At 44.0% G+C, this 18,850-nt stretch overlaps 1 protein-coding gene across 2 annotated transcripts in view; it reads left to right on the forward strand.

Moving 5' to 3' along the window:
• The first annotated feature begins 271 nt into the window (after positions 1 to 271).
• LOC146176200 (uncharacterized) overlaps positions 272 to 18,850 on the forward strand; it is a 94,369-nt gene continuing 75,790 nt past the window's right edge. The window contains exons 1-3 of one of the 2 annotated variants that reach the window (XM_084582518.1): positions 272 to 740; positions 1,328 to 1,365; positions 13,655 to 13,852. The gene's annotated coding sequence lies outside the window, so the exon portion shown is untranslated. Of the gene's footprint in view, positions 741 to 1,173; positions 1,366 to 13,654; positions 13,853 to 18,850 lie in introns of those variants that run through there. The other variant, XM_084582517.1, reaches the window with a different exon arrangement.

Raw genomic sequence — 18,850 nt, forward strand, 5'->3', positions numbered from 1 at the left:
CGCAGCACAAAAACTGGGATGAAATTCTCCCCTACATCACTTATGCCTACAACACGGCCACCCAAGAGATGACGCGTTTTACACCATTTCGGCTAGTCTACGGACGTGACGTTCAGACGATGTTAGATGCCATGCTTCCGAGCTGCCCAGATGATCATCCACTCATGCCAGACGCCGAGCAGTTTGCTCAGCGCGCTGAGGAAGCACGTCAACTTGCCCGCATTCACGTTCAACAACAGCAGGGCACGGATGCACGCCGCTACAACCTCCGTCATCGACACGTCGCATACCATCCTGGAGAGAAAGTTTGGGTGTGGACCCCGGTGCGTCGGCCCGGCTTGTGTGATAAACTGATTTCCCGTTACTTCGGACCTTACGAAGTTCTGCGCCGAGTCACGGAAGTGACTTACGAAGTTCTTCCAGTGGGTACTGTGCAGCCCTCGCGTCGGCAACCACGCTCCGAGGTCGTGCACGTTGTCCGCATGAAGCCCTATTTCACGCGGTAGTGCGCTATGCGTTTGTTTCGTTGTCGCGTAGGACACCTTACCCCGCCTCCGTTATCTATGCTGTCCATGTGCTGATCTTTCTTTTCGCTTACATTGGCCATCGCTCGCGCTCCGTCCCTTATTTCTTTTTTTAAGAGGGGGAGTAATGCCACCTGGTGTCCCCATGTTCTAGCTGCGCCTGGAAGAAGGACACTGAAGTTGACTCTCGTGCTGTGCGCCGAACGTTTGCTGCTGGTACAGCTTCGTCCCGTCGTTTTAGTCAAGTCTAGCCCTGTTGTCCGTGACAGTATTTTCTCCTACATCCTTGCTTTCGGCAGTCCACCGCCGCAACCACTGAGCCGCAGCAGCTACAGGGCTTATAAATAAGAGGACACTGATGGAGAACAAAAAACGGCTTTAGGACCGGACTGAATACATATATTTGCTATGTGAAGACGGTATGGCTGCACCAAAGAAAGTCACCACCGATGCATTTTCATGTTACATGGGGTCTCATATAATATGAAGTACAAATGTATACGTTTACAGTGAGCGGAAGTCACTTTCGTATGAGGAGTTTCATTGTCGCCAGCGTTAAAGACAGCGAACGCTCTTTTCTTCAAATTAGCAATCATGCACATTCATATAACGTATGAAAGGTCTCAATATAAACAAATATTTATTAATGACAGTTCGTTTATTGGTTATACTTCATGTCTGAATGCGCACCGTCATGGTTTATAAGCTCTTGTTTATATTTTAGAGCTCAAACACGCTCCTATGTTTAGTTTATTTACTGCCTAGATTTCTGGAATTGACTTCCGATTCTTGCAACGTTTCAGAGGAGTGAACGCTGCAAACAGAGAAACATCGGAAAAAGGTAAGTTGATATGTGCTTCTATTCTATTCTTAGCTAGCTTCATTCCAGATGTATCAGGAGTTCATGGAAAAGCAGTCTGATAGGCAGTCTAATTGGCTGTTGGAAGTAGAATTTTGTTACGGCTATTCAAAGAGCCGTTTTCAATAGCGGATGATCAATCTCAATTACATTTTTATTCAACAACACATTTCTAAATATTTTCAACAGCTTTGCATGGCGGATATGCTAACAACACTGCTAAACTTCCAACTGTTCTGTGCACAGCCATTCCTATAAGCTGATTGCCACATGTTCGACCCCTTAAGAAACAGCCTATACTGCCTGCGACGAGTAAAAATTATTATTATACAAATTCTTAAATGACGACCATATCGAGTGCAAAACTCGTAATTTTAGCAAGAACGTTCAATGTATATTGGGCGCAAAATTTTCAGAATATATATGGTTATATTTTGACCAAAGAAACTCCAAATTTTTTTATTTTCTCACTCAACTGGACATTGTTTTTCTATGGCTTTTCCCTACTTTTCCACCATATCTGAAAATCCTGTGAAAGGGAGAGTACCATTACGTTGATCATGTTACTGTCATCGGTGGCTCTGCTATCCTGCTACTCCATTATCAAACAAACAAAAATCACTGGCATCTCTAATAGATGCTACCAGTCTTATTTTGATTATCATATGCTCAACTACCTTAGTGCTCTAAAATATTTGTTAAATCTTACTGCTCTGGTCATTGGGACCAAATGAAAGCATACAACGCATAGCGGGAAGAGCGTGGCTAATTAGGTCACGAATTTAGCGCAAAAATAAAGAACAGTGGACAAAGAATCCCAGCTGCGCATCTCATAAATTGTGGCAGCTCCATTCCATCCCTAAAAGTTTATCGATTTTTCAACATTCTTCCTTCCTTCATTTCAAAGCTCCGTCGCCAAACCCCAAATTCCCTGCTGTATTAACCAGAAACCGGTAGAAAAGTTTTAAAACTAAATTTTCCGTATTGTAGTCTTGCTTTCCTCAGTGGTATATGGCATCTGCAAACACTGACATCGTGGATATCACATACGGTTAATATAGCAACTATAAGCAGCCCTATGAACACAACTGCTGCGCCGCATAGTTCATGTGCAGAGCGTGTAACTAATTATGATATATACGCTTTGATGACATTGTAATTCAATGTACAAATGTAGATCTAAATAGAATAAACTAATAATTTAGGTAAACAACCCTGGGGACATTTATCAAAGGTAGCAACCGCAGTTTTGTTTGCCTGTCGCAGCGCTGCTGATGGTTGCGCCGCTAAACTTGCAGTAGCATTATAGGCTATGTGATTTTCTGTTCGCAATGAATGTATGAGTGAATCATAAAAGATTAAATAATAAAGGCAGCAGACATTTACTGAAAGAAAATAACTAGACTTCCTCGAGTTGACAAGAACACAAATACTTGTGTTGAGGCTTTGGCATAGTCAAAAAGGGCAGTGTATTAACTTCCGACGCTTCAAGGAGACACAATTGACAGGAACGAAAAGAGGCTGTATGCCACCATCACCCAATTAAACCTGGCTTTCCTGAACAATGTAAATTGTAAACTCTTGTATAAATCGTGAGAAAATTCCCTCGATACTAACACCAAATGTTGAGATCTTCCGGAGTCTACTAACAATTTATACTCATCTCCGGCTGTAGACTTTGATTTTAAGGAATTTGTGCCAGAAGCCGGTTTTCTTAGCTGGAAAGGGCGTTTTAGGCTTCGTTTCCCGCATTCACATCATAGAGCCCAGCCTAACCAGAGTCGTTCACTTGAAGAAAATTTCCCAGGCGATATATGGGTCGACGTCTATCGAGTGGTAATACGGGAGAATGGCTCGCTGCCACAGTATCAGTCGTCACATCAGCTTTCATACCTTGTTTAGTCTCTTATCTCCTAATCACTCCATATTTGCTTCAATGGGACAAAGCACGACGCCTCGTATGCCTTCATGCATCGCCGCAAAGAACAGAGTACTGAGACTGAAGTACGGGCTGACATCCCATAGGACACCATGCATGAGTCGGTTGACACTTCGAATTCCGTCCAACAGCAGACGCTAGTTACGACTCGGAATTCTGTGATGTTTCAGATAGAGCCGAACACAACCGGACTCGCATCTTGGCGAAATTTTAAGGGCGCACTATGTTTGACCTGAAGTCGTCTTACCGGATAGATGGTGAAAGCTAGCAATCTCGGATCAGATAGCATAGTCACAGTTACATAAAGCATAGTGTTTAGAAGTGAGGGTACCCTAGCCAAAGAATCCAACAAAGGATTGTTTACAGGCGCTCGGCCCAGTTTGCAATAGTTAATGTAGTCTAAAGATTATAAATTCTTCATTATTGACTTCAGCAACAAGGTCTCACTACAGGAACTTTAGATACCAGTGAAAAGCAGCGGACTGAAAGGTTTGCACGAGGCTACAGCCTATGTTAAATAGTCTCTGCGCGCGATAGATTAGGGCCCCGTATGGTACGAAAGCCATCGTCGCCGTTGACGTGACTGTAACGCCAACCCCAAGGTTATACGCAAGTTTTTAATGATAAATTTGTGATTCAGCCATTCATTGTACAGCGTTTACTGCCATTAATATTTGCAATCTATTAACGATGATTCAATATTGGTGCGCCTAATCCCAGACACCCTTACAGTGTATGGAGCTAGCTGTTTTGATCTCAAAGGAGACGTCTTCGATTTGCGTGGAAAACTCAGTCGGAAGTCAGCTACCTGCAGTCACAAGTGATTGGTCTTTTGGTGCCCAGTTTTCGCCGGTTGAAGCCAGCGTAAGAGGCTGAGTCACAAATAACAAGAAATGAACTTGCAGGAAGAGCGAATACAGAGTAATTCACGCTAACATCTAAAATACACAGACAAGAGGTTTACAGAAATACAATGAAAGCATTCAACTAAAGAGGCTTCAAATAAACACAGAGGCTTTCAACTATGAAGAATACATGAAAGGGTCGAAACAAATAAACACTACATTCTTCCCTGGGCACTGTCGCTGACCAACGCCTGGAGACTCACAATGTGACCGCCCTAGATAAACCCCATTCTTTCTCAGATCAGTGGTCTTGCCGAGCAGCCGGGTGACCCTGGGAGCCGTGATGTAGCGCTGCAACAATCGCTGCAACAATGGCTCAAACACTGTCTGAATAGCTGGCTGCCGAAGTGACGCAATCTAAATAAATATGGCACGCCACGTCTTTCTGCTACAAGGCGCCTAGACAGGCGCGACATACATGCAAATTTCACTCTGCAAACGTCCTCCCTTCCTCCTGCTGAGGTGCGCGTCGTCATTGGTCAGGTTCGGCGGTACCTTGAAATCTAATGGCTGCTTTGGCAAGGTGAATCACCGCCGATAGATGAGGAGGGGTACGACACCAATGCTCACAAGGCTACGAGCGTCGCTCGCGCTGGAAAGGAGACATTTCTCTAATTTTCTGGAGCCCTCTACACGCAGCCACGCGCTACGCTGACTAAACAAAAATGATCGCAGATTTTGTGACAAGCGATCGGAATTCTTTCATACCATTTTGTTTTCCATTTCGCATTCACTTGTCAGTCAAGTTAAAGTATAGTTTGCGATTAGGATTTGGAGATTTCAGACGACTAGACATGTACCTCCTGTTGTACGGTATCATTTGAAAGTGCAGATGCTAAGCGAGAAATAACCCAGCTACTAAACTATCCCTTTTTGAAATGAACTTTCAATTTACCGGAACACGAGGCGGTGATATAGGTGCCGTCGTGTCTACTTTTGGAGCTTCGCTTAACAGTACTCATAATAATGACATATGTCATAAAAGAAGACGTGGTCACGCGTGGCAAGTGGGGCCACGTAGCCGAAAGCAAATTTCGTAACCAGCGCGAGGAAAGCGATACATCGAGCGCCTGCGTTTACCATGGCTAGCCCCTCATGTGATGGTGTCCAAAGAGGGGAGATAGAGTTGGGCGGCGGGTAGTTTAGGGGGAGAGACAAGGCACACTGGATATCCGACCGGCACCCAAATTTTGGATGATTGATAGGACTGCAGACAATAAGGGTAATATCGGGATTTGTCAGCAAGATGATGTCCTCATACAAAAACTCAAATAATTAATATTATGACCCAATAAAAGGTAGCGCGAGGCTTTAGGTGCAGCACGTTCTCTACGAAGTTTCTCGCCCTTTAGGCAGGGCCCTTAACTCGAGCTTGGAAGAGATCTTCGGCATGCTGTCGCCGGTGCTGGTTAGCGACTGCGCGCTCCAATCGGTAAATTCCACAGCTCCCAAGTGGTCAACGAGGCCTGGTGGTTCTCGAAGCAGTATCTCGTCATTGCCTTCAGAGAGAAGTAGGTGTTCTGCAGGCATTTATCAGGGTCAGCCCTTGTGGTACGCAACTCGTTCGTAATGCTGGATCCAGCCTTCAACGTCGTCCAGGACATCACCAAAGAAAGGGCCGACAGTCCTTGTGGTCAGCGTAGATGATCCACGCAGCAGCCGCATTGTTGCATGTTGCGGCTTGAAGACCATGTGATGTTAGCCCTGACATTCTTCCCCTCGGGCAAGAGTTCGACTTCAGGAGCTTGGTTTTGCTGATGTCAACTAGTGCAGCTTGCAGGTGCTGCCACACTCTATAAACTTTGGGCGGCCTAGACTTAAGTCTGAGCTCGAATTATGTGTAAGGCGACGCTGCATGGGAATCGTATTTCACACATCCGCCAATCTCACGTCATTACCCACCACCATTCGCTGAGCTGGCTGGCCAATCATAAAGATGCCGCGGGCCGGATTGCTAGGTGCAGTCTTAAGCTACAGGAGCACGAAATTGCGATCGTTCATAAAACCGGCCGAAAACATAATGCTGCTGACTACATGTCTTGAGCACCCGTGGGACCACCGTCAGGAGACGCAGATGATGAGGAAGAGAGCTTCCATGGCGCCTTAAATCCTGACGTTATGGCTGATCGGCTGCGACATGATCCACAGTTTCGTCAACTGATGGCGCATCTTGCAAAGGACAAAGGTGCTGTACCTCGGGTTTTCCTGCGTATTCTACCTGCATTCAAAGTTCGGAATAGTGTCTTGTGAAATGAATTCGACAGCAGAAAGAGATTGTGGATTCTTGTGTCGGAAGACCTGCGCAGCAAGGTAACTGAAGCTTGCCACGACGATCCCACAGTTGGTCATCAAGGATACAACCGAACACTTTCGCGTATTCCAGAAATATGTTACTGGCCGAAACTGGCTAAGCATGTGAGTCAATCAACACACGAGAACCTGTCGCGAGTGCCTACGGCGGAAAAGATCTTCTAAAGCCAGTCGAGCCACCGCTTACCATTGAAACAAATTTTTAGGGTCCCTTTCCGAATTTGCGATCAGGCAACTAGTACATCATCATAGCGACGCGCTATCTAACGTACGCTGAGTTTCGCGCACTTCTGTCGGCAACGGCTGCTGAGGCAGCCAAATTATTCCTCCAATGCATTGTCCTGAGTCACGGTTCCAAGCAGTGATTATTACTGACCGTGACGAAGCGTTTCTGACGCAACTCGCTCAGATCTTGCGTCTAACCTGACTAGCCACCACTCAACTACAGCATATCATCCGCAAACCAATGAACTAACAGAGACCCAATATAACTATAGCTGATATGATTACCATGTGCAAGGATACCGACCATCGGACGTTCGCTTACAATACCGCAATCCAGGAGACCACCCGTATGTCCCCAGTCCAGGTAGTGTATAGAAAGCCGGTCACAGCCAAGCTTGACGCTATGCTGCCTCACACACAGGCAGACGACGTAGAAGATTATCTCCGGCTAGTATGCGAACACGCGGAGGAGGCTTGGCAACTGGCAAGATTTCACATACGGCAGCAGCAGCGTACAGATTCTCGTGCCTACAAACCCCGGTGATGCGATGTGCATTTCTGGCCTTCAGACAACGTTTTGGAGTGGACAACGGTTCGCCGTCAAATTCTTCCAGAAAAACTCATGAAGCGGAAATTCGGGCCTTATACAGTTGTTTGCCGGGTCAGCGAACCTAATTACTAAATTACGAAATGCTGTCCAGTGTACCGAAACCGTTATCATGCCGTTCCTCGCGTCCTGACATTGTGCATGTAGTGTGGCTTAAGCTGATTACCAGTGATCACAGAGAACCCTTCCTTGTTTCTCTTTAAAAATCGTTCATCTGCTAGCAAGGTGTTTCGAGAGCATGTGTACTGCACAGTTGTTTATTCAGTTTTGGTTTAGCATGGAGAAGATGCTCCTTTGCGAAGAGAGGCGCGAGCAGTTTCCAGTAAAAACGCTGTTGCGGTCGGTCGTTTAGGATTTTGTGGGGCTTCACACTGTCGCGCTGGTTCCGGCTGCTGCTCTCCTGACCTGTGGTTGCGGTTGTCTTCTCTTCAGGCTAAGATGTGACAATATTGTTGGCTCGCAAGTTTAGGAAGTTTAAAAGCATAGCAGAAGACAAGGATAAGGACCTTGGGAAAGGCTCTTGTGAGGGGCGCGCAGCCGTTGACCAGCTGAGCTTCCTGACTCCTTGGTACTCTTCAGTCGTAAAATATTTATGAAAGGTTTCACCAAGTGAACTTTAATTTCGGAATCAGCAATGCACCTTCATTACTCGTCTAATCCGGCGTGTTAACCACAAGGCCGAATTTGAAGAATACAAAGCCAGTACACCTCTGAGCCATATGAACAATTTTAGATGCTCTTCCGTATTTTCCACTAACACAAACGCAAATTGAAAAAGCTTTGTCAGCGTTGAACGCCCCCCTGTACATTGTCGTTTAGCCTCTCTGTAACAGCTCAAACAAGAGCATATATAACCCGGGTCTCTTTATTCCCTCGTCATTCTCGCCCTCCACAGAGACCTCATCTAACTTCTCATCATCTATCATCTATCATCATTCTATCATTCATCTATCTTGCGAAGGCCGGATAGATGCGAAGGCCGGGAGGTAGTTAGCGCCTCGATCCAAAACTGTACAGTCACGGAGGCAGAGGAAGTGGCTATCGCACTGGCCATTAGGCAAGGAAGAGAAACGGGAGAGAGTCTGACGATACTGTCAGACTCTCAATCCGCATGCAGAAATTTTCAACGGGGTAAATTATCTAAGGTAGCGCACCAAATCCTTTCTTCCACAAGCGAGTCAACAAAACAATACACTCAAACACTAGTGTGGATTCCGGGGCATGCAGGGATCACGGGGAATTTGTACGCAGACAGGGTAGCACGAGGACATGCAACCTACCGTGCGCCCAACAGTCTCGCGACAGAGGACCTGATTCCGCTTGACCCTGACTACACCACAATACTACAACACTACAGAGGCTTGCGGAAAGTATATCCGGAGCCGCATAAAAAGCTCAGCAACGAGGAGGCCATAGATCTGAGACGGCTACAGACGGGCACCTTCATTAATTTACACATTTTACACATGATGCATCCCACGACATTCAGAGACGAGTGCCCGTGGTGCGGGAAGACCCCTACTCTGTACCACATAACATAGGAATGCAGCTCACATCAACTGCAAAAAATTGAAAACCCAAATGAAAGACAGTGGGAGGCTTTGCTGGCCAGCTCTGACCCGGAGGCTCAGCTCTACCTGGTCACAAGAGCTCGCAAACTGGCGAAAGCCAGTGGTGCCCTGGACTGGGGGCGCCAACCGCTCGTCAGCCTCGGTTGAAGAGGCGAAGAAAAAGATCTCCGAGCAATTAATAAAGTTCACTCACTCACTCTATCATCTATCATCTATCACCTATCTATCATTCATCTATCCTCTCCTTCCCTTCCCGCCAACATGCCTATAGCCTCTCAACCTAGTCGTTAGGCCCCCGGTACCTGATACACTTTATAGGACACAGGTTCATTGGCATGTATAATTTTCACGCCTTAACGGAAAAACTCTTCCTTCCAAACAAGCAGCCGACACCGCAATCCTCCCTCATTGGTTCCCTAGATATTTTGCCTATCATTCGTGACATTGTGCACCAGTTAGACTGACTGCAGGCTGCTCTCCGCTTGCTTTAGCGACGGTCACTTTCTTTTGAATGGAACGCATTAGTACCCCACCACCTGTACTCCTTGACTCTGCCATCAGACACTAACGGTGAGTCTCTGCCCATGCAGGGATAACAAGAAATGAGCTGCCTCATCAGCTAGCATGCGATGTTCATATACAGGCACCTGTGATTCCTTGGTCAAGCCATCCCACGCGGGAAAAACCAACCGCCTAAGAACTCAGAATTCACAGCCACTACCTCCCAATGAAAACATCATGTGAGACACGTACGTCGCCAACACTGACATATCAACATTGCTCAAGCACTTATACTTCTCACGATAAGAACACTCTCACTACACCTTCCAACAATTCTATTTTCGTTCCAAACCATCCTTCTCGAACCGTCGTCTGTATGCCAATCTAACACTGCTTCTCCTTCTGTTCCGTCGTGCAGTCCCTTACTTCAACCAATCTCCCCTTTTCTCGAGGGCCTTCCAGTGTTCTCATCAATTTGAAGACCAGTTTGTCTGAACCATCCATGTGCAATACTTTTCCAACGTGTCATCTGCGTTCATCGATATGATCTCACTCTCTCATTGAAACTCTGCTAGTGTAGTTGTTATGTTAGCACACTTAAACTGCATCTAAATGACAATTATTTTCCATTTCCAAAGGAAGAAAAACGAATGAATGAAATATTTATTTGAACCAATCGGATTGTTCGCGGCAACTGTTTGGGCAATTAAAGAATTAGGAGAGATGGGCGCGTAGCTGCTCGCTTCTTGAACCTTGCCTTTTCGCGTCTGTTCCCGTACTGCATAAAAGTTCATTCTGAGTCGATCTCTCTTACACTGCTCGAAGCAGGCCACTGTACTGCAGTGCTTGATCCTATCTAGGTGCAATGGAGTGTACATTGTTTCATATCAAATACACTTGATTTAGATGCAATCCTCGCGAAAGGGTTTGTAATGCTTTTTTTTCCATTCGGAAGCTTTCTGTATTTTTTCAATCTCAAGAACATGCACAAAGTGAAAGGGTGATGATGTTTGATGTTTGATGCGTTTTTGTATTCTTTGTATTCCTTTTTCCAGTGCATTGTCACATTCTCTGAATATTTCCCAGTGTTCTTATATTTTTTTCACAATGTTATGCCTTGTCGACTACATGTCTGCAACAAAAAACAAACTCACTCCTGTAAAAATCCCTAAAAGGATTGGCAGTATTTTTAAAATAAAAAAAAATGTTTTAGATATGGTGAACATCGTTCTTAATAGTGTATCTACTTCTTTTTGGGCATTTCGTCTCTGCCGAGTAACCACTTGTAGACTATGTAATGCATGCCGCAGCCTTTTCTGTTTCTTTGTTTATAAAGAGCCCTGGCTTAGTGAGGCAGTAGTTGGGGCGTCGGACTACTGTGTCCGAGGATGCGGGATCGAATCCCGGCTGTGGCGGCCGCTTTTTTATGGAGACGAAAATCAAGGCGTTAGTGTGCTTTGCACGTTAAAAAAACCCAGGTTGTCGAAATTTCCCGGGCTCTCCACTACGGCATCTCTCATAACCTGAGTTCCTTTGGCAGAGCAAACCCCATGAAGCAAACTAAATCAACCTTGTTTAAAGAGATGTCTTGTTAGGTGGGCCCTTTCGTATCATCAAGAACCAGTGTCGGTATTGCTTCGGACAACTTAAGCCTCCTGTCATGTTTTACGCATTATATTTCTGCCAAGGGAGTGTCGGCAATAGTAGAATGAAATCCTAATAGAATAAAGAATTAAAGTAAAAAGGCAATTTTTCAACAAATAAAAGAGAAGTTATTCATAAATTAGTTTTGTACACCTATAAGACGTCCATGTTTCTAATTTTTAATCAGAAGCTATCTCAAAGAAATTGCAATACAACCTGCGAAGCGTTTACTAGAGTCGAATGAGCAGTTTCTACGCAGCGACCATCGGCTGTTTTGTCTCTCATTGACCCCTGTCATTTATGCGCGTACACATATATATTAAATGATAATGGGTTTTCATTGATTTTGGCCTCGTGCTGAGGTGCTAAGTTGGAGGCTCCAGATCCGAGGTGATAAGTTGGAGGGTCCAGATCCAAGCGCACGGTTTTGTTTCGTTGAAGGGAAAATATGAAAAGTCCCGTGTAAATCACAAGATCAGAAAACGTTATGAAAAATTCACTGTAGGTTTATTCATTGACCTCAGAAAAGCATTTGACTGCGTAAACCATAATATATTACTCTGAAAGTTGCAGGATTATGGCATACGTGGTGTTGCTCTTGATCTTATCACAAGTTACCTCTCAGACAGAAAACAGTGTGTAAAAGTTAATGATCTGACTTCTTCGATTACAACAGTAAGACATGGTGTACCTCAGGGATCGATCCTGGGACCTTTGTTGTTCATTTTTTATATTAATGATATGTGCTATTTGCCTCTTTAACCGAAACTGGTCATGTACGCTGATGATACAAATATTTTTTTCTCTGCAAAAACCGTAACCAAATTGAACACTGTCATAAATAGTTATTTGATCAAACTTGAAGAGTGGTTGCATAAAAACAGATTAACCTTGAATGTTAAAAAGACTAAATATATTATTTTCAAGCCTTATAACAAAGCCTGTGACACTGAGCTAGTCCTAAACTTTCAAGGTACAGCGTTGCAGCGTGCAACTTCAAAAAAAATTTTAGGCGTCTGGTTTGAAGAAACCATGTCATGGAACACACATGTTAGCAAGTTGGCAATAGAATTAAGCAAAACAGTTGGCTGTCTCTATAAGCTGAGAGAATTCCTTCCAGTGAGGCTCAAAAAAGCAATATATTTTGCTAATTTCTACTCTCATCTTTCATATTGCATTTTAGTTTGGGGAGTTACAACCTTCCATAATTATAATAAACTCTAGCGGCTACAAAAAAAGGTGCTACGAATTTTTGAAAACTTTTATGGAAAGCCTAGCCAGCTATCTACTGATCCCTTGTTTACTAAACATAGTATGCTTAAAGCAACTAAATTATATGATTACAAACTGTCTCTTTATATGCATAAACGTAACCTTCCCAATGATACGCACCGTCCCTTGCATGCTTACAGCTTACGCAGGGAACTAACGCCAGTGCCACATACACGAACAAATTATGGTCGGGCCACTCTTGACTGCCGCATACCATTACTTTATAATGAACTTAAAGCCCACATTGACTTTACTGCCCCGCTTAACACATTTAGACACGAATTAACAAATTTTATGATGAGGCAATGAATAAATACTGCGATGTTCATATTCATTTCTGATATCTGATGTGTGTATAATTCTTTTGATTTTGATCTCATGTACATATTCATTTTTGACTGTGTTGTGAAATCCTCTGCGAGATGCTGCCTGTAGGCCCCTAGGGCCCAGTCAAGCTGTCTGCGACAGCTTTTTCCCTGGGGGCCCCCAACTTGTAGGTTGGAAATAAAGTGGATTTGGATTTGGATTTGGAAAAGATCGGTAGCCGAAATTACCCTAGAGCCTTCCACGTAGACTTCGTAATTTATGCATCGACACTGGACGTTATCCCCACCATTTATGATTACAGCTTACACCCAGATATTTCCGTCGTCCTAGTGGCTAACAGAGCAGATCAACTGATCACTACACTTCCTTCTGTGCGACATTTTCGGTACGTGATCGCGATTAGGGCCCTAGCCCCATAGCTGAACATTATTGTTCAGTTGAATTGATTTTTAAATGGTCAAAACTGAAACCTGAATCACAAGAAATAATTACATCTCGACGTTTCTACTCATGCGCGGAAAATGGTATTGCAAAGCAACTGGAACAAGTTTGAAACTTGACGTCCGCTACTGTGAAATATGTAATTGAAACACGCATTGCAACTTTTTATCATTGTAATTCTTATATTGATCTAATGTAGAGAGGTATGGTTTATTACATTTATTAATTTATGAGCAAATATTTTCACGTTCTGCGTAAAACATGTAGAGGTATTCTTTCATTACAAAAGCGAAAAAACTGCTCCTATAGTTTAATCAAGCTAAGAGTTGGGGCTTTGTTGCCACATACAGCCTAACCTCTCCCGCAGTCATCCATGCCGATTTGACTATCTCTCTGAGACTACTTGTGAGTACACCATTTAGATACCTCGGATAAATATGCATAACTACCGCTATATCGTAAAACTCCTTCTCTCTGGGACCCTAATTTCTGTGCTGAGGAAACAATAAAGAATTTTGCTTATTTGTAGGTGGACCATCTACCGTATCGTGTTCTGGTGAGCCAGCGGCCAAGTGCAGTCCGGGAAAAGAGGAAAAAGGAGAAAATGCCTACTATTACGACGCAAGTGCTAAAAAATGTGTGATGTACAAACTTGCGACTGGCCGCCAAAAAATCTGACAAAAGCCAACCATTTTCCCAGCGAAGACTGGTGCCAGCTGCAATGCGGGTGAGTAACGCATGATAACATAGAATATGAGCTTATTCACGTAGGTAAGCAGTGCTCATATAAAGGTTGCATCAGTTTTTTACGGAGAACACCAGTAGTCTGAATTGTCACAGACTCCTTCAGAAAGCGCTTCTCCAGCAAACGTGGTTTATATACCTGCACTCATAATTTGAGACCAACTAAACTCTCTTAGAGGTGAACCACTTTACAATGCAACACTGCAGCGGTGAAATAGATGTAGAAATACACCACGCGGGCAAGACGACCACGGTCCATATCCTGGTGCCATGCAGGTCTCCATCGGATTTCAAAACGAAATGAAACAAAAAACCGCGTGTTGATGGAATTCAGTTAACAGGGTTGGGATGGGACCTGTTACTGGTGAACACCTCGGAAAACACCCTCATCAGAGCGAAGTTTGGCCCCCTAGTGTAGCATTGGCCACAACCCCCCCCCCCCCCCCCCCCATCCTATGAATAATCTAACATACTCTTGGCCATCACTCCTCACCCAGGCGGCACAAAACAACAGGCCAAATATTGCGATTATGTTTGGTATATACTGGTTCTGGAATAGGCCAGACACTAATACAGTGCCAATATTGGACCACTGAATTTTGTTACCTGGTTATCAGCTGCCATGGAACGGACCATGGCGGCGGTCATGCCTGTAATGCAGCAAAGTGTGTAAAGATCTCTGTCTTGGACAGGCCGCCATTAGAAACTGACCCTGGCAACTTTTAACGCAAGAACCTTACCTAGTGTGGCTAGTTTAGTTGTGCTCTTCGAGGAACTAGCGGGGATTAAATGGGATATCATAGGGCTTAGCGAGGTCAGTTGGCAAAATGAGGCACATACTGCTTTGAAGGGCGGACATGTAATGTGTTGTTGAGCTTATGATCTCTATAGCTATGATGAGAGGTAACAGGCATCGTAGTTAGGTTCAATAGGCAGTACATACGGAAGGGTATACAGGCCTTCGCGCCTACATGTAGTCATGATGACGAAGAAGTCTAAAGCTTCTACGAAACTGTAGGATTGGCGATTAGGAAAGTAAGGATACAGTATACTGTACTGATGGGCGACTTCATTGCCAAGGTAAGGAAAAAGGAGGCTGGAGACCAAGAAGTTGGTGACTAATGCATTGGTTCTAGTCAGTTCTAATTGGTTGTAGTCACTAGTTGAGTTTGCAGAACGTAATACCTTACGTGTCTTAAAACAAAATTGAGTTCATACTGTGTTCTAACACCTGAATAATGAAAAATGTAGAGCTAATCGAAAGGGTGCAATGCAATAGTCACAGAACGGTAAGGTCTCCAATTGTCTAGATTTGAAGAGCGAACGAAACAGATTAGTGACAAAGAAATCAATCTTAGAATTAGCCGTTAGAGGGAAGGCAGTAGAATTCAGGATATCACTACAGAACTTATATTCAGCGTTAAATGAGGATGATGAACTTAGCGTCCAAACGATAAATGATACCTTCAGATTTCAATACTGAGTGCAAGATATAAGTAGTGTTGTACTAAATACATTGGTACATTATTGAAGCAGACGAAAATATGATTAAGAAACGCCAAAATACGAATATTTTCAACCCAACAGACAGGAAAGAAACGGCAGCGCTATCAATGGTAATCAATAGGTGCAAATTATCCCACAAAAGGAAATATAACATGGAAAAAAAAACGTGCTTTAAAGACCGGGGGCAGCATTGGAGCGGTGACGAAGAAATTGGCGTCGGCAAAAATCAGATGTATGCGTTAATGGACAAGGCGGGCAATGTCATCACGAACACGGACAAGACATTCAAAATTGCCAACAAGTCTATACTGATCTATACAGTAACTGAAGTAGTCAAGACAATAATTAGATTGGCAGAAGTGAAAAGCAGCTCGTCATTTACGAAGGACGAGGCTAAGAAAGCTACAGATTTGTTGGTGGATGGGGAGGACATCGTGCTAGGAAACATTGGCACCCTGTATACGCAATGCCTGGTGTCATCAATGGTCCCAAAGTCATGGAAGAACGATAAAAGTTTCTTAATTCATAAAAACGAGGACGCTAAGGTCTTGTAAAATTACAGGCCAATCATCTTACTATCTGTTACGTAAAAGGTATTTACTAAGGCAATCGTTAAGAGCATCGCGGTAACATTAACTTCAATCAAGCTGGTTTTCGGAAAGGGTATTTTAATATCTATCACATCCGTACCACAAGCCAGGTGATAGAGAAATGCTCGGAGTATACCTAGGCAATATTATAGGTGGCATTCAGTGATTATGAAAAGTATTTGACTCAATAGAAACTTCGCAAGTCACAAAAGTGCTGAGAAATCAGAGCGTATATGAACGGTATTTGAAGTACTGAAAGATATCTAGTGGCCACCCAGCAACCATAGTTTGGCATAAGCAAAAGTAACAAACTTTCCATAAATAACGTGTTCGGAACACCCTACTTAGACATAATCTCCCTACTAATATTTACACCTTGCTTAAAAGAAGTGTTCAGAGACTTCGAATAGAAGAAGTTAGGAATAAGCGTTGATGCAGAATACCTCAGTAATCTGCGATTTACTGATGACATTGTCTTGCTACGTAACTCAGGGGATGAACCGCAAAGAAATATTGATGACCTAGACAGGAAAAGCAGAGAGGTAGGCCTGAAATCAATATGCAGAAGTTTGAGGTGATGTTCAACAGCTTCGGGAAGGAACAGCAGTTTATACTTGGTAGCGAAGCGCTGAAAGTGTTGGGCGAATATATCTGTTTAGGACAAGTAGTAAGCGCAGATCCGCACTGTCACGGAAATAGCTAGGATAATCAGAGTGACATAGCACATTTGGCAAATACTCTAAATATGACTAGCAGCTTGCCGGTATAGCTGAAAGGAAAGTATACGATAGCTGCATGTTCCCTGTACTCATCTATGAGGCTGCAACGGGAAGGCTAACGAAAAGGGTTTTACTTAATCTGACGGCAACGCATAGCGCTATGGAGCAAAACCTGGTAGTTGTAACGTGGAGAGATAAATAGCTTGCAGACTGGATCAGAGAAATAACTCCAGTTGATGACATTCTAGTGAAAATTAAGAAGAAATGGCCATGGGCAGGGCATGTATAGTGCGTGGAGAGAATAACCGATTGTCGCTTAAGGTAACAATTTGGATAAAAGGTTCGCGGGGGTGAAGTGGATGCAGATAGCACAGGGGGCCTAGTTAATTGAAGGAATATTTGAAAGCATATTCGCCCTTCAGTGGGTTGGTCTGGTTTATGATGATGATATTTATCTTCTTATATTGCTCTTGATGAAATAAGTTTTGAAAATATTTTCTTATAATCTTGCGAACAAGCCCTTAATTTGCCAAGCTTTGTTTTTCCACGTATTTCGACTTGTTTTCCGGGTAAGAACACTACTTCTTCCTAAGTGATATCGTCCTTAGGCATCGTACGCCGGCCGTGGCAGTTAAATTGCACTACTGCTGAGGCATTTGTAAACTGTGAGCGAAACATTGGTCTCTGAAGCCTATTTACACGGATTTTTATCCTTTAATTACTGAGTTATTTTGTCTGCCTTCACTCTCGTCATTGCCGTGTCGTATTCCCTTGCCTCCATAGCTGTTCTTTCAAGTGACCATTAAATGTATTTACGTTTTGAATGGCAATGAAAACGCTTCTGCTTGGGCCTGAAACGGCTTGCAGTATATGTATAAATAAAAAGTACTTCTCGTTATCATTAATTAATAACAAGTTGCAACAATGCAAAGATTTGGACAACCCTGCAGTGGCTACAGGATTGGAGGAGGTCAGTTTACATCCCCATTCCAAAGAAAGGCAGTGCCAAAGATTCTTCCAACTACCGCCTGATCGCGCTTATTTCGCATGCTAGCAAGGTGATGTTGAAAATCCTCCAAGGTAGGCTGCAGCAGTATGTGGATCGGGAGCTTCCGGACGTGCAAGCTAGGTTTCGCAAGGGCAGAGGAACTAGAGACCAAGTTGCCAACCTTCGCTGGATCATGGAAAAAGCAAGAGAGTTCCAGAAACCCATCTACTTCTGCTTTATTGATTATGCGAAAGCGTTTGACTGCGTAGATCACAGCAGATTGTGGCAAGCTCTCCAAGAGATGGGAGTTCCAATTCACCTCATCTGTCTCCTCAGGAACCTGTATGAAGGGCAAGAGGCCACAGTCAGAACTGGGCATGGTCTTACTGATTGGTTTCTGATTGAGAAAGGAGTGAGGCAAGGCTGCATACTGTCGCCCTGCCTATTTAACCTATATGCAGAGTGCATCATGAGGAAGGCCGGTCTGGACGAGTCTTCAGCTGGAGTGAAGATTGCTGGAAAACGTATCAACAACCTTAGATATGCGGATGATACCACTTTAATGGCAGAAAGTGAGGCGGAACTCAAGAGACTTCTGATGCGCGTACAAGAAGTGAGTGAGAAGTTTGGGCTCAAACTGAACTTTAAAAAGGCAAAGATCATGGCGTCTTGTCCTATCAAGTCCTGGAGCATCAAGGGACAAGAAGTGGAAGTTGTGACAGATTTTCTCTTCTTGGGCTCCAAGATTACCTCGGAAGGAGACTGCAGCCATGAAATTAGGAGACGCCTGCTTCTGGGAAAGAGAGCAATGGTTAGCCTTGACCGCCTAGTCAAGAGCAGAGACATCAGTCTGCCAACCAAGATCCGTATAACTCGTGCTATGGTCTTTCCAGTTGTGATGTATGGATGCGAGAGTTGGACTGTGAAAAAGGCTGACCGCCGAAGAATTGACGCGTTTGAATTGTGGTGCTGGCGAAGACTCTTGAGAGTTCCTTGGACTGCCAGAAGATCAAATAAGTCAATATTGTCGACCATAAACCCTGACTGCTCATTGGAGGGTCAAATTCTAAGGTTAAAGCTCAGCTACTTTGGTCATCTGATGAGAAGAGAGGAGTCGCTGGAGAAAGATTTGATGTTGGGAAAGGTTGAGGGTCGCCGGAGAAGGGGTATAGGCAGCG

This window comes from Amblyomma maculatum, chromosome 10 (assembly GCF_055883805.1).
Source record: "Amblyomma maculatum isolate TAMU_Amacu chromosome 10, ASM5588380v1, whole genome shotgun sequence".
Lineage (NCBI taxonomy): Eukaryota > Metazoa > Arthropoda > Arachnida > Ixodida > Ixodidae > Amblyomma > Amblyomma maculatum.